At 36.4% G+C, this 17875-nt stretch overlaps 1 long non-coding RNA gene across 1 annotated transcript in view; it reads right to left on the reverse strand.

The window, feature by feature from the left end:
• The window catches only part of LOC129203340 (uncharacterized), a 429251-nt gene extending 415803 nt beyond the window's left edge, over window positions 1–13448 (reverse strand). The window contains exon 1 of the long non-coding RNA XR_008575985.1: window positions 13241–13448. This is a non-coding gene — a long non-coding RNA (uncharacterized LOC129203340). The remainder of the gene's footprint in view (window positions 1–13240) is intronic.
• Between the last annotated feature and the right edge of the window lie 4427 nt (window positions 13449–17875).

Genomic DNA, 17875 nt, shown 5'->3' on the forward strand with positions numbered 1-17875 from the left:
GTTTTGACCAGGGCTTCTATAACTCATCCTGAGGCTGACAGAACTGCCTCATTCGCAGTAATTCACAGCACCTCTCTTTGCAGTTTCCCATCTATGAAAGGTGCGTAATCACATCTGTACATTTACTTAGTATTACCAGGTAATATTCAAACTTCCTGGTTTTATAATTTCATGGGTTTATTCTTTTGAATAATTATCTCATCACACCCATAGTTACTGCTGCAGTTAGGTGACAACTTTAACAGGGGGATAAAAATTAACAATAAAAATTTCAAATGTAGAAATTGTCGCATACAACATGGATGCAAAGGGCATCAGGACTAGCTGCCTAGTGTCAAAAATAAACTGATTCACATAATTTATATTACCTACAGCATTAGCTGCTGACAAGCCTCCCATATTACTTAAATAAATAAAAAAATTGGAGTGAAATGAAATAGTGACAGCAGTATTCAGAAAACCACTACTGCTACTGAAATTAAGTAAATTTTTTCCTCTCTTATCCACTCCCTTTACTGAGATACCACGGTATCAAGTTTTTCTTGGAATTGTTAAACTATAACTGAAGCAGAAATAAACATTGTCCTTGTAATTTGAAATTAATTGGACAAGAAAGCTCCACATTATAATTCTAAACTAAGTTCACAAAAGTTTGAAAAGTCTTCTCTTCATAGAGGAAAAAGTACATGATATAAAGCAAACTCCGGGAGAAGCTGTAGGAGGAAGATTTATTTTTTTTTCTGTCAGGTGTTTCTGTTGTACAGTAGATCTAATGAGCTTCTTAATACTCATGACAGGGATAAGTTTACATGTCTATGGGTATTTAGGTAAGACATAGACAAGTGATATTTGATAGCTTCCAAATAAAAAAGCTTTGCATTTGACATAAAAAGCATCATTTCTTGCTTGCATTGCTTGTCATCGAGGGTCAGTCTCTATGTAAGGCTTTAAATTAAATCCTTAAGGAAATCTGAGCACTTAGCTCCTACTTGAGAATTAGAATTCAGCAGAAGGAAGTTATGGCCCTAAATTCCTCTGAGGATCTTCTTTTTCCATGTAAAATATCAAGACATGAACAAGAACCCTAACTGTCATCTCAAAGATGACAAAAAGAATAATGACTTAAGTAAAGATGATAAAAAGAATAATGACTTAAGTATGTATTCTCACCACATATCTTCACATAGCAAATAAATAAAATAGTTCACAAATTTCTGTGTAGATATTTTGTCATGGTGACATTTACAATTTCTTCTTTCTAGGGATGGATTCCACTAGTCTCTATGAAAAACAACAACAGAACCAACAGTTTCTTTCAGGCCATCTTTTTCACTGCATTGTTTTCAGTACAAAAAAAATAAGGACATAGTGATACAGAAATGCCACGTTATGTTTACATATTGAAGATGAAGATAAAAATAAAAACAAAATGGAAAAATCCCATGCTTTTGCATTATACGTGGCAGACAATCTACAATTATCAGCATTAACACAAACTTTGAAATCTTGAAATGTTAAGCCTTTATGTTTCATTACAAAAATTACTCTGCTGTAAAATTACTAGGTAATAGTTACAACTATGGTTATGGTTTGAATGTCAATCTTTGCTTTGCTTGCAAAAAGTGCCCATAGTTCACATGTTCCCTGATATTAGTCTGCAGAGTTTGAAAGATGGGTCATTGTATTCAGAATATGAACTACTTGTGAATGTTTCTTAGATATGATCAAAACAACAGATTTTTTTGGAAACATTTATCACTGGAAATAGGAGCTGGGAAGGAGGGAGCAAGACCTTAGATTTTGGTCTTTGCAAATGGTGAGTTTGAATACCCTTTCAAATTTCAGTAAGCTTTATATGCTTAAGGAAGAAAAACACTTGAGAGAAATAAGATTGCATGGCATTAAGCTTCCAAACACAGGAATATAATATTGATCCTCAAAAATCATTATACTGTTGATGTGAGGGGAGCGAAAACGAAGAAAACCTCTTTCTATTAATGCTTCAGACAACTATCACAAGGGACTTGCGAGTCTTAAATTTGCTGCAACTCTCAGCAAATTAAAATATGTAAAGATTTTCAGAGTTTTAATGTAGTAAACATTTCAAAAGCCATTTTTCACTATTTCACTGTGAGTATACCCCACTAAGCAGCTGGGAAATCTAATTTAGGTTTGAAATCTGCTTACAGTTTTGAGATCCTTGGCACTATTTCTGGGGAGGTCCTTGTATAATGCTTTTAGAACAGAATAAAAATGTTGTATAATGAGAGCCAAATCTATTGTAAGGTAATGAAATGGCTTTACTCATTTATTGTAAGTGCCCAACTTTTCCCTTACTCCATGCCCAGCAGGTCAAACCAGCAATATTAATCACATACAATTCTATTTCTGATGTCTGATTTAAGCAACCAACCTCTTCTATAGTATTCAAACTATTTAGGAAATGTAATTTTTATATGTGAGTGGGGGAGAAAAGAAGTTGAAAGGGTTAAAAAAAAGGATATTTTAAAATATTTAATCGCTACTTGACACTGTTGACTGTGGTTATATTTGTCATTGTCTAGAAGCAGAGAAAGTGGAAAAAACCAATGTTAACAGGTGCTTTCTGTTTGGATTTTTCACTACCAGTGGCTTTCCTTAGGAAAGTGTTCTTGAGCCATGTACAACTATTCTCTCTCCCTAGTGACAAAAGCTGTTGGAGAATCTTTAAATTCAGCTATAACAAAACTAATTCACTTGAACAGCACTATTTCTTACAGCAATTTTTTCTCTGTCTAGGTTGCATGTGCAGTTGGTAGCAAAGTAGTTCATTTTTTCTATTTCCCTAGGTCTTATATTTTTGTATAAGAAAATATAGAAAACTATTCCTCTGCCCATTCGTGTTTTAGCTGTATTACATATTAACTAGGAGTGGTTTATGTTTAGGAGGGTTCAGTGCTAGTGAGGTTTATGACAGCTTTATTGGAAGCATTTAGTAAGATTCAGTGTTTGTCAGCAGCTGGACCAGTGAGCAGCCTGATGGTCACTGAGTATAAATGCAGTGGTAGGCAAGAAAACCCAGATCATCCCCAGAAATGAGAAGTAAAAATAAACTATAAGAGTATTTTACAAACATTACAAGCATATTCTAAATTTCACTTCTTATCCTATCACTTAGACTGTTTTGAATTGCTGTGCCTATGTGAGGACAATCCTTCAGAGTAAATGACAGTGTGGCAGCACTGGAAAAAGAAATTATTATGTTGATACTGGCAGTGTATTCACAACTAGAAAACATATCCTTTTTTTCCCCCTTCTCAATGTGGCTACCAGCCTGAGTCTCTCCTGTGTGATATCTACAGTTGGTACAAAAGTATTGATATGTTTTCTTCTCGTTGGAAATTGCTCCATCTTCATGTTAGATACTCAAGCTGAGAGGAAAAAAAAAAAAAAAAATCACAAGGCACTCGACTTGCAAATAATCTCTCACAGCAGGTCAGGGGCAGCTAACTTTCCTCACAAAAAAAAAAAAAAAAAGAAAAAAGCAAGTAGCAAAAGACAGAGAGAGGCAGATCTGATTTCTGCTAATGTCCAGCCCGTCTGCTCAGCCAGATGGCCAACTGAATCACAAGAGGAAGGTGTCACAGTCACCAAGAAACCTGAGCCTTTCCTGTTTTATCATACTTTAGCCAAAAATAATAATTCAACAGCAGCCAAGAGAACCCTAAAGACTTTGTGTACTAGCATGCCGAGCTTTCCTGTAATCACTGCGATATCTCCAGGAACAAGGGGTGGCATGAATCATTATTTGGATGCGATAACATGACCCATACAAACATTAGGGGATAATGGGCAAGTCTGCACTCTGCAAATCGAATCACACCATGATCCATCATTAACCTAAGTGAGCTATTCCTTTATTGAAGTAGCCCTGTAAATGAATAGGTCACACTCTATTTAAAAGCCGAGAGATTTGTTAATGCTCCAAGGACTTATATTCTATTAGAACTTACAGCTTGAGTATAACTGAGATTGTAAGTATGCTCTTAAAGGACAGGCAAGAAAGAAGGGAAAACCTAAGATTTAGACAAGAATAATTTTAGAATGTTCCATTGAAACATACTTATTTACACATACATAGAAAGGTATTTTTATAGGTGTCTCAATTTAACTTTTGCCTTAAAGAAGGGAGACAATAATCACTTATTTCAAAATGTTTTATTCCTCACAAACTTTTATAGCACAAGGAGTTAAGACTTTGGGACTGTCTGAAAATTAATGCACTTCCATTTAATCTGAATCAGCACTGCATAACAAATTAACATTGCCCTTCAGAAAAGAGCTTCAGAATTCAGCTTAGGAGGTTTTCAACATTAAACCATTTAATTGCTACTTTAGGAATTCTGGACTTTGTATAGATATAAGTCCAGGTGTTAACACCAGTCCTTCACTGTTCTGTTTAGATAACAGGACTCAGCTTCAGAACCAGTTAAGACAAACCTTTCAAAGATTTCCCTCCACCTTTTTGCTGCAACCCGGCAGCTTTATTTAATTGTGGATGCAATAAGGAATTACAGATACCATCCTTCGAGACTGCTGAATCATAAATGAAGAAGAAATAATTTTCCTCCTAAATTTTCCTGAAATAAAGTTTAAATCAAGAATCATTTTTTTCTTGAAAAAAAAAAAAGTTTTCTTTTTATCTTTACAGCTATAAAGCCTATAGCAATTCTTTGCAAAAGGGGAGTAAATAAATGAGTCTATTAAGCAAATTGTTATACCCTAGCAAACCAGTTTTGCCTGACAAAAGTAGTAATGAGCTTTGCAGTTGAGAGGAAGACATCTTCTCCAGGAACTGCATGGGTAATTCAGGAGCAGCATATGCAGCAGAACATGCTAAATAGAGGAGAAATCAGTAATCCTAACACCTGAAAGCCCTTTTATTTGCTTCTAGAAAGGATGGATTATTTGCTTCCACTTTCTTCACTTTCACCTTGAAAAATTAAAAAATATCTGTGACTACTTCCCATATGACACTGTTATATAGCTGTTCTGAGTACAGTTAAGGTGTTTTAAGGGAGTCTGTCTTGCACTTTTTGTGAATCCCAGGGCATCCACACAGAATAACTTTGATTACATTTCTAAAGGTGTACCGGAATAAGCTACTAAATATTACTATACACGCTGTTTTGCTAATTTCTTTGTTGAGGCATACTTCACTTTTGATATACTCAAATTATATACTCATCTCCTTCATACTTCCTCAAGACTCTCTGAGACTTTTACCTGCTGGATTGAAATTCACTACGGCATATTGCTTTTACTGACAAGAGCCTGAGTATAAGGGTAGTCAATTTTTTTTCCTCCAGTCACGGCTTCAGGAAGGACATTCATATTCATGTTGAAACAACTCAATTCACTCTACAGCCTTGGGAACCAAATCCAGTGAAATACCTTTCTTGTGCATAATAACGAAGTCCCCATGAACCACACACAGCTTTTGCTGAATGTTAGACACTTGAGTAAGCTACTGTATCAGATGCTTCTCTAACTTTGAAGTCTGTCTTACACTTGCATTTCTGGAATCTACCTGATGATCTAATATGATTGTCTATAAAATTTAAATAGCATACCAACTTTTATAGGTAGAAATTGTTTACTCTTGAACAGTTAGGACTGTATGCAGGCCACTGATGAGTTCTTCTTCCTGATTTCTATTTGATCTAGTAACTGAATAAAAATGCATTTTCTCTGTGTAAGGGGGCAACTGATAAATTAGAGAAGAGCACACAGAAATCAAAATAAGTGCTTATGACAAAACTTAGAAATACAGGACAAAAAAGCTGCAATCTATTCTTTGATCACCTTCTCTCTCTGTCACAGCCAAAAAAGTGACACTGATAATTTCTTCTTCTTTTGAGTTACACACTGTAGAAATAATAGTTACATTGACCCAAAAAGTTCATTCTTGTCTCCTGAAGTATCTGGATGAGTTCTTAGAACCCAACATTAGCAAAATTTATATATATATGTTTGGTTTGGGTTTTTTTCTCTATTACTAATCTTTAAATGGATAGAATTAGTATCTGCTCCTATCACTGAGAACAGATACCATGCTATCATAAAAAATAGAGAATAAACAACGTTTTTTATATAGTAAATTTTCTATAGACCTTATTCCTCTTTATAAACATCCATCTACATACATCAGAAATTCATCTGTATGTGCAGTCAAGAACAGCCTTTGGCCAACTTTGTGGCTGGTGAGAGTAGCCAGTTTTCATGAGTTATCAGGGTTCAATAGGTAAAAACCTAGGTTTCAGGACACGGACACAATCTGAAAGACTTCTGAAGTTTCAAATGCTAAAATGCCTCCTCATTAAGTGGTATGTGGTGAAAAGTGTCTGTATTTTAACAGGGAAAGATACTTGACACAGCTTCCAGAAACAGCTATTGGAAAAATATAGGCAGTCTCCTACCTATTTCTTTCTGCCTAGTTTAGGTGGCTGCTGTAGGTCTTACACACTGGATTGAGATATCCCTTTCCGTGAACGTACATATTAAATGAAGTGCTTGAAACATCATGTGCTTTTGAGTCACACAGCGGCCTTCTTTAGACGCACTCACAGACTTGCTTTCTCATTCATCTGTATTCTTCTTCTGACAGCGGACCAAAAGCACGGCTTTAGGCCTTAAGTACATTACCTAATGGTTGTGAGTGGTTAGAGACAGAAAATACATGATCGGAAGGCCAAATCTTTGATCTAAAATATAGCTTATAAATGACAAAATAGGAAAGACAGGTGGTAAGAAAGTGGCAACTGGTATGAAACAAATCACCCAAGGCCATGTCTTACACTTTAGGTGAATCTTCATTAAGTTTATGCATTACTATTAATTAGTGCTTAATTAATTCCTCATTTTCTTATATCAGCCCAACCAAGTGCCGTCAGACAGCAAAAATTTCATGGGAGAATCTGTCCTGACCAAGTCTGCCACCTGAAGGAAGAGGGTTAGACCCAAGCTATTCTGCTGACTGTTGGCCCATTCCCAAAGAAATCCACAGTGCAGTTTCATGCCTTCCCTAAATCGTACTAACCGCAGCTCCCACAAGGAGCTTTACCAGCAGGTAAGTAATAAGCAGGGCAGCAGCATGGCAGCCGTACTCTCTGCCTGGCCAAATGCCCACTATTTGCCAATAACAGAAAAGTATTATCTTTGTGACTGAGGGAGTCTCCAACCAAGGTTAAGCCAGCTTTATTCCTGCTCTGTGCTCCCAAAGAGCCTAGGCTCAACCAAAATTGAAACCAATTTCTACAGGAATAAATAATTACTACTGGAATGCAACATGAAAGATGCTGGTGAATCAAGCCTGTCATGCCTGTTCATTGAGCTGTCTCTTCAGTGAATCATGCAGCTTTTTTTCTCTGACAAAGACCAGAACCAGGGGTATTTCCATCAATGCCAGGAAAGCTGAAGCAAAGAGGTTTTATTTAACTTTAGCTAGGTTTAATTTCTCTTCTTCTTTCTAAGTATTTTAAACCAAGAATGGATTTCAGTACTATCATTTCCCTATCATTATTTTTTAATATGCAGTTCAGTCCATCAGATCATTAACACATTGTCTGTGAGACTCATTTTGTTATTTTGAAGTGCTTTCCTCTAGCTGAAGTAATTTTCAAGGTGCATCTCTTAATTCCACACAAGTCCCATCATACTTCATGCCGTTATAAATGTTTTCAGTGGTTCATAAGACATAACGTACAAAATAGAACTGAAAAAGAGACTACTTGTGTGGGTAAAAGCACCGTATAGTCTGCCACCTCTGACTCTGCTACCAGAGGACAGATGTTTGGAGAATATCTGTCATTTGGTAAGTGACAACGGTAACTAAAAGACAATAAGTGCAACAGGAGAGTCTACTCTGAAGCTGTGGTCAGGGCACCTCAAAACTCAGTTTATAACTAAATTTTGCTCCAGATAGCAAGAATCTACATACTGAGACAAAGCAGATAAGAAACATAATGCAAAGCAAAAAATGAAGCAAGATTTTTTAAAATAGCTATAATAAGCTATGACATAAAGTTCACCTGATCTGTCAGGGAAATGCAACTTGGAAAGAGTGTTTAGCAAAGCAATTATTTCAGAGACCCTCACAATGGGTTTCACTGGATAAAAGAAAACAAATCAGTCAAGGTAAAACAATAAAGAACAATGAAATTAGAAAAGAGGATCCAATAAAACAAAGTGCCCAAGACACTATGTTTTACCCCTGTTTTATTCAATAACAATGTAGGCTTTTCAGTAATGAGAGATGATTAATATCTTGTAGTACATCTCAGGGAAAAAGAGTACTTTCTTTAGCAGACAGCGTCTTAAAACCATGCTGCCATATATGGAAATCATCAAATTAATCCAAACCAATCATCAAAAAACAATAAAATTAATATTAGGCAGACTCTTAACTGGCATTCTGAACAGAGATGGACTTAACCGTCTTTCTTAAATTGAGGTCTCTGAAGAGCAACTTGTATTAACATGGGATGATGGAATCTGTACTCCTTTACTCTAGTTTTTGCCTTAAAAAATACGCTGTCAGGTTTACTCTGTGGAATCCGATGGTATCACAATACAAATAATGCACATGTGACAATATACTCCAACATTACTTATACTACTATGGCACGACCACTTACAAATATCATACAGCTCCTAACTGTAGGCCAGTAGGAGTGAATATACTGAGACAAATGAATGTCCCACAGCAGAGCCCAGCCCTCCCTCCCCATCAAGGACTTCTAGGAAAGTGAAATCTAGAGTGGAAAAGAAGAGGGGCCATCTTTCATATAAGATGTTATATTTCAGTCTCTTTAGTGAACAGTCAGTAGCCTAAGAAAAAGCAAAAATCACATAGTATTTTTCATAATACAGTGTTATAACACATAACACATCAAACAACATCCCTTCTTAGTAGCATTTTTCTATTAAGTCTCTATTGCCACCATGCACCATAATTCATTTCTTTGTGATACCTTACACTTGATAAGTGCTATATAAACTTAGATTCTGCTCACCTTTTAAAATGCCTCATAAAAATGTCTCTGTTTAAAGGGTATGTATAAACACACCCAAACTTGTGTATACATACAAATGCTTTAAGTGAAAGCATTTTTATGAGTCATTTAAAAGCAGAATAGTATTTGGCTTCATGTAAGAATTTTCAAATTCAAGATCCCTCAAGTGCTTTGCAAATGAATAGCCTGGAAACCAACCAATATACCGATGCTGTAGGTAAATGCATATGATTTGAAGTGGAGGAGATAAATGCAGAGGTATTACAGTTTCTTCTCTTAACACATGAATAGAAAAGTCATTGTCAAATTAAGAAAAATCAAAGACTCTGTGCAATCAGCATTAATTTTTTCTTGTTCTGTGTTTCTCACCTGCCTCTCTTTATTAACATTCTTTAATTTACAGGTTCAAACACATCAGCTGTCAGAAATGAATGACAATGTGGAAATGAGATTAAAATGTTGCCGTTTTACTCAGTAGCATACTGAAAAAATACTAGTATATTTTATTGTTTAAAATAGCACAACTTAGATCTTGTAGAAATATTTTTCTTTATGTATTTACACTATAACTAAACTGACCATGTTTCCTTTCCAGACTTTCACAAGATGATGACACTTCTGCTGGAGTTATTCAACAATTTGTTTATCTTTACTTTTTTTATTTATAGTTTATAGATCAGTACATATACACACTTGTGAAAAATATTCAGAAAAGAGTTTAGTATTCCTAAAAGAAGACAATAGAATCATCTAATAGAAAAACATATAAGTAATTATTTTTCAGAACCTCATGACTGTGAATTGGACAACTGTGGTAACTTAATCAAAATGTAAGTTGCCATCACAAAATTATTTCACGCTATACTCACATCCATACTATTAACTATGTTGTGTGGTATTAAAGTATAAGTGATAGAGGCAAAACTTTTATCAAACTTTGAATACTGTTATATAAAAATTAATATATGTTGTTAGAATCAGTAATAGAATGCATTACCAAAATATCGCTTTGAAAGTAAATATATCCAAACTTAAAACATATTCTGTTTCTTTGCTGTAACAGTTTCTAGTAATTATATTATATCTAGAAAATAAGAATACAGATGTAAAGATCACATGAACTATCTTATGGTCTTTAAAAGCAGAAAGATAAGCATAAACAATATATTCAAGAGCAAAAGGTATGATGTCCCCCTGGGCAGATACTGTCATCTTCAGAATGACGTATGTGCAGAAATTCTTTTTATATACCCTCCTCAAGAAAGTTGACATTTATGATCAGTTATGGCTACCGAGAAAAATGTGTTCCAAATAATCTTTGTTTTCATATTTTAAGAGTCAGTTAAGGCACAGGAAACTCTGAGTGGTGGGGTCACTTTTACAGTAGGGCGCATGTGGGAAGAAAAGCCCCACTCCCTACCAATGAGGCGGTTGCACGCACAGCAGATACAAGTCTGTGCACCCACCCCCTTGCCTGTGTGCTTCAGTGCAAGTTTTTACCCTGACTTTATCCTCTCTGTTTTACTGTAAGGTTTTACATTGCAATGTGCATGTCTGAATAGTTTAGAAAGATTAATAAGGCACTAATAAGTCCTATGAGCATGTTAAAGACAGTTTACCTGAGCTCTGTATGATTATGAAAATATTTGAAAAATTTTATAATGATGCTTTGCACAGTTACATGTAACTTACCGATTTCTCTAATTCTGTGATAACCATTTAAATACCTAAACACAACTTCTTAACCTTTTATAAAGCATTTATAACCATATCATGTTATAAACATGTTATTTTCATATTACACAGGTGTCAACAATAACTAAAACATTCTTATACAGGAAAGTATTTAAAATAATTTGAATACTGAAAAAGCTGTTAGCCAAAAAATTATTTAAGGAAAAGCAATTTGGGAATTTGCTAGCCTATAAAATTTTTAAATCATCTCAAGCACTACTATTGAACTAATGGGTTATTTAAGATTGAAAGAAAGCAAAATAAGCATTTGCTTTCCTTCTGAATACTGATTACATGTCATCTTTTTCTTCAGAACAAAACTCCAACTGATGGGTACAAAATGAGAAACTGCATATAGTAAGACAACCATAACATTTATATTTGCCATTCTGTTATCTATTCTATATGCAACTATATTGCAACTGAAATAATATTTCTTACATATTTGGGGGAAAATACAAAGTATCGAACATTGTGAGACAATTCTGTCTACGTATTGTGAATAGAAAGGAAATTGTGGGAGATCTTATTATATCTCATCTGGTATATCATTCAACACAGTAGTTAAACAAATACCATAGACCCTGGGGGGGGGGGGGAGCAGCAAATTAATCTAAATAAAGTAATCTTGAGGAAAAATGTGACAGATGTGATAGATGTGAGAAAGACAAACAAATCACTTTTTAAAGAAGTCTTTTCCAACTAAAGCATTTCGTTTCTTGCTTCCCAAAAAAGAGAATCTGTTTTTCCTAACATCTCTAAGAGGGACCCCAATTTCAGCAAAAAGCAACGTCAGGTAACTAGTTTGATCAGCTGAGATGGAAGCCTTTGGTCTGCATGCTGATATGTTCCGGAGCGCTCAAATCAGTTCAGCAATTAACTGCTTATGACTTCTGCAATGTAACCATCTGGCTTTCAGATCTGGGGAAATATTTTGTAAGAAGCCTTGAAACCTCTTAAAAACACGCTGTGATCAATGAAAGGTCTAACAAGATGTTCAGAGAACTGAAATAAAGACCTCCTGACCAATTTGTGAATTTCCTAAAAGCATGGTTTCATGGAAACATTTTAATCCCAATTTATTTTGTATCTCAAATGCAATCACATACACAGCAAAGGGTACATTATCATAAGACCTACTTAGTATTTGTGAATAGTTAGGGTTTTTGTGATTTATATTTTAACTTGAAAATTGGGAAAAAATACCAATAACCTCAACTGTTCGTGGATGCTATTCAGCAATAGTCTGCCTTCCTATTTAGCTCTGTATAGATATTTGCAGATACAGAAAAACCCCACCGTTCACCATCACTCAGTACACACCGAAATTAACACAAAGTCCATCACCCCCATAGTGTGCTTTGAAAGGAATATTTAAAATACAAGAAACATATCCTTCTTAATCTAGACTACATATTTAGAGCTGAAATGCCAAAGCCACAAAGCCATTCACAGTAAAAAATTATGTGAAATATTTATCAACATAAGTACCTTCACACATCTCTGTTATAGGCACACTTGCGCATGATTTGTAATTCAGGGTTAAACTTGCCATTAAAATGTTTGCATAAAGATTATGTATGTTCTACTGCTCATCACATGACTAATTTGTAGAAGATCAATTTGAAACATTACAATAATAAATCCTGGCTTGCATTCAAAAATCTTGTGTGTCAGGGTTAAATTTTAGTTCTCACCATTAAATTATTTCTGCAGTGCTTTTTTTTTTTTTTTTTTTAGGGCTGAAGCTGCTCAGGTGTTTTCAAAGTTGCTTCAAGTCAAATTCGCATTCCTTACCTTCTTTCTTTTAATTGAATTTTATCACTTGAAAGGGCAATGCTGCAGAAATTCTCCCCCACTACCCCCCCATATTCCTGCCTTCTCTCACACACACACATAAAAGACTGAGTGCTTAAAAAAAAAAAAAAAAAAAAGAGACTAAAAATAAGGCAAATACCTTTTCAGTCCCACGAGTTTCACACTGTCACTTATTTATTTTCCCTTTCTACTGAAACAAGTCTCAAATTTGGCACGACGTATTTTCCTTTTTATCAGCACTGATCTTACCGCCCATCACAACCAAATTAGTTGCACCCATCCCCATGTATTTCAGAGCCACTGCCCGACCTGGTGGAGGGCTGGACGCCTGCAAAGCGGGAAGGGGAAGGTGCAGCTCCTTCCTCTCCCTTCACTGCCCCCTCTTCCTTGAGGCACTGCGGACTTGCACACTTTCTTTAGAACTTATTGAAGTTTTGTGATTCCAAACCGGGATGAGCAGGAAATACTGCCTGCTAATCCACACGGCCAGATTTCTCGCGTGTGCCCCTGGAGCTCCTCCGTGGAGCCGGCGTCCTTTTGTGCAGTGTTGCAGGACCCCCCCACGCCGCGGCCCCAGCCACAGCGATGCAATCCCAATTTTCCCTCCTCCCCCTCCCCAGGAGAAGCAGCCTTACCTGCTACATGAAGCTGCAGCAGCACCAGCGAGATCAGCAGCAGCAGCAGCGGCATGCACAGCAGCAGTACCTCTTTCTCTGAATCACTGTAGCAACAAACTGCCCTTTCTCGTGTTCCCCTTCATTCACAAAGGATCTCACAGGCAGGAAAGACAGGTAGAAACCACTTTCTTACTGGAAGAGGTTGGCTCCCTTCTCAGAAACGACTGAATCCCTCTCTGTGGTTCCCTACACATTTACCCTTCAGATCAATACTGCTCTTCAGCAGCAGCTTCAGCTCAACTGCAGCTGATAGAGACCAGCCAATTGGTATTGAGGATTCCCTTTCTGTAACCCCCTCCCACCAAAATACACAGCGTGCATTTGAAATTTTATTAGTTGTGAAAAGTAGTTTTAACCCCTTGCTTGAAAGCCACCCTATGCTTTTGGAGCTCTACAGAAGCTCTCATTTTCTTTTTGCATTAAGAAAAGCTCTGACTGACCAAAATATCCCCACCTGGACTCTTTAACGCTGGGTAACATTCAGTGAGAAAACTAAAATATCTCAAACTGCAATCAACTGACTGTGAGGATGATGTGTTTGCAATCTAGTAGATATAGCATATGACAAAAACAAACAGAAAAACCCAAAGAAACTACATTACAATCTATCATCCAGATATCATCACATTTTTCCCCGCAGCCTTCCTATATTTCTGACCACAAAACATGTCTGAACTACAATCAAACAAGAAAGAACAACTTAAATTGTGGCATACACAATCACAATAACATCCCTAGAGAAGAGATATTTTTCTTTTGGCTAGTGCTGAAATTTATTTAATGGATAAGATTTTTTTCATTTCATCCAAGATGTTGAATGCTTTACATTTGAAGAAATAACTTGGCTTTTAGACCCTCAAAGTAAATATGCCACCTTCTCATTTGTTTATTGGCATTTATTTCCAGGTAAGAAGTGCTGTAAAATATGTTAAGTCTGAGAGCTTGTTTTTCTAACATAAAAGCAAAAGGTACGCTACATGCATTAATGCAAAATAAGACATTTTAAATGGATTTACATTAAATTTTTAACACACACACCCTGGATAACATACATAAACATGGAGGCAAGTCAGCCATATAACCTTAACTCTGCCTCCTCTACATGGACAATGCAATCTTCATAACATTTCAATAGCCTAAAGTTGGTACTTGCAAATTAGATAGCCTGACTAGTAAAAACACACTTAGGTTTCCTCTATTTAGCTGATAAGAGTGCGGTGCTATATATAACATAATACTCACTTGACAGAGACAGGCAAATGAATTACAGATACATGCATGGATTTTAAAATGGCAGGCAGCAACTTCATTAATTTTAGTCAAATGGGGAAATGGGGCTAACTGCACTGTAAAACACAAAGCAGCTATCACGAGGTAGATGAGGCCTTCCTCTCAGTCCACTCATCTTTCCATGGCCAAAGCTGAAAATAAATGCCTCCTCCTGCATTACAAAGACATAGTTCAGAAAGGTTTGGCTTCTGACTCACGGGCCATTTGCAGCCTGTTAGGATAATCCATATGACCTGTAGGCTCATTTTCAGCAGCCCTCGTTTCCAAAAGTAACTTGTGCAAGAGTGTACAATATACTGAGCTGTTCTGGTAGTAGCTGCAACACAGTTTTGAGTTCCCTGACTCTTAGGAAATTAATTCCTCAATGTGATGCCAGTTCTGAGCATGGTACCTCCAACAGAAAAATCTGCCTGGTCCAAACTTCGTCATTGGAGAAGCCTGGAAAAGTCTGTATCAGTCTGCTCATGTGTACTTCTGAGATCAAGCCAGAGAGCGTGCTGCAGAAAGTAGTAAGTATGTAGGATATATGCTGCAAGAAGTAAAAAGTGTGCAGAGTATCTGAAGCATACCAACATCATGAAGTCCAGAAGCACAAGACCCATTGCCAGATTGATTATACTATCCATATATATATACACACACACAACTGGCTATATTGCGGAAAAGACCTTACATTGCTCTCCAGTTGCAGGAGACAGGTAGGCTTTCCAGCATGCCAGAAAGCCAGGCTAAGCTACGACAAACTAAGATTCTCTATCTTTGCCTATGCTAGACACTATTTTACTATTGGAATCCAACTGCATGTAGCTTTGATACTTGCTGACTTTACATTTAACTAAAAACAAATTTCTAAGATGACGTGGAAAGAGGGCATCCCTTCTCCCAGAGTTAATAGCTTGGGAGCTATCATGTAGCTAAAGGAGCCTGACAAAAGCAAAACATTCTCCTCCCAGCAAGCGCCAAGGCCATCAAGAAGAAAGACTCTAATACCGGTGGTAGGGGAATGGTCTTCGCAACAGTTGGTCAGCCCTCTCAGTCCAGACACTGTCCTGTCCTGTAGCTCTTTCTCATCCCTTACAGATATATATGCTAAAGTAAAGAAGACAACGTGTGCTCAAAACCAATATGTGAGATATTGATCAAAGTCAAGCTTCCTCAAAAAAGTCAGTTACTGTGTTGTACGTGAAAATGCTGGTAGCTGACCAGAAAAAAACAAATGCCCTAAGAGCTGTTTATACAGATCACCAAAGCCATTAAGTTCTCTTACAGTGTTCTTCAGAAAGACAACTAATCGAGTCTTATCTTTGGTGTGGAGAAAGCTGAGTGTCATGACAGATTCAAATAACTCTTAGAGACTCAAACAATGTCATTTCCTGTCCATCATGTGAATAAGCCATGAAAGTGCCCTCAAGTCATTGTACTTTAGAAGTGTAGTGACTGAAGAAGAGTTTATGATATTCCGTAATTTAAACTAGGAGATCATCAGCAAATATAATTTTCATTGTAGTCAATCCTATTAATTGGTGACAAGGAAAACTTTGTTATTGCATTTCCTTTCAAGATAACATAAAGGTAGCTTTAAAAAGTTCATTCATTCTAGGTAATTCCTTAAAATGGAAAATACCAGTAATAAAGCTCATACTATCTGCAAAACCACTGCAACATTTAAAAGCTTGCTTTAAATGATCTTTTTTCAGCTTTACAGTTTTATTTAAAGTTTGGCAATTGAAAGTTCAAAAGAAATCCTAAAAAATGGACCAGTATCATTTACATAGAGACATACAACTCTTTGCAAAGCCACAAAGTTAAATTGCTAATTTTAATCTCCAATTTTGTTCTGTCTGTCATAAAGAAGTATGTGTGTGGTCTAAAATTCCATTTGTTTTTAAAAACATTTTTAAAAAAGCCACTGAACTATGAACAGCTCATTTCTTAGTCTCACTTTAAAGTGAAGATAGGGCTACTTACTTATGACAGAATGCTTATTAAAGTTGAAAATGGTCCACAATATGTAGGATGGAGGAGAATGCATCCAGAGGAACTGGAATTCCTCCTTTTTGAAAAGGTCCTTGCATGCCGGTAGAAGTAAACATGCATGAATCCTGCCCCTAACTCCCCTGCAAATTGTTCAAATGTTTGTCCAGATAACTTAAGCCTCTTGCTTTCTCTGGCTAGATGCTGAGAGTCCTCTTAGGGTCCTTCAAAGATCTGTGTTAAGAAGATGCAGGCTGGACAAACACCCTTTATGGAGTCTAAAAGAGAGATTTCCCACTCTAGCCAAAATAAAGTCTGAGTCTTTTAGCCTTGCAGCCTCATGGAAGCACATTTATGCGAATAACTGAATTTATTTATGCAGATACATATTGACTTGTAAGTGGCAGAAATTAAGGTTTAGCAATTTCTATGGAGAATTCGCTCACCTACAGTGTCAAACTAGGATTAAAATCCCAAGTGCTGAAATGCTGCATATCATGGGTAAAAGGGATCTGAGATTTCACTTGTGAACCTTCTAAATCAATAAATATTTACATGTGTGTGTATATATAAGATCAAGAAAGCAGTCTTTTCCTGATAATTTGCTTTTGTTTGGGCAACCTTATTCTAGACAAGATTCCAAGAGAAACATTAATTTTATTGGTACACTTGCTAGCAACCTATCATGACTTGTATAATTTCTGAAACTTCAGCCGTTAGACCTACTTAAACTTAAACCAGTACATTACCTAACCTACCTCTTAAGTGGTGCCCTACCTTGTTCATCCATGTAACCACCAGACTTCTGATTTTACTGGAGTTGTTATTACACATTGTTATGGTGACACCTAGAGAAACCAACCAGAGATCCAGCATTACTGATTTGAAGTCCCTCCCTAAGATCACAGGCAAAGTCAGCAACAGAGGTGTCACTTCCAGCTGATGTCTATTCTGTCCCTAGAAACCTCCGAGGACAGGGAAATCAGTCTCTCAACTAGCCTCCTTCACATTTTAGCTAGGTTTACAAGTGAAAGATTTTCCAGGTGTTTAACTTAAAACTGTCTGGTTAAAATTTAAGTCCTCTGGGTTCTGCTCTACATATACTATGGTTTAGTATAATGTGGATTATTCTCTTCCTTTTTGCTATGATATTTCATATCATGCAGATATGAAATACAGATATATCATCTCTAACAATCCCCATTCCTTCCACCTCTCTTCACAGGACTTTTTGCTGTCTAGATTCTGATAATTCTTTTTGCTCTGCTTTCTATTCAATAGATATCCTGTTTCCTAATATTAAATGTCTAATACTGGATACAGTATGGC

This window comes from Grus americana, chromosome 2 (assembly GCF_028858705.1).
Source record: "Grus americana isolate bGruAme1 chromosome 2, bGruAme1.mat, whole genome shotgun sequence".
NCBI lineage: Eukaryota > Metazoa > Chordata > Aves > Gruiformes > Gruidae > Grus > Grus americana.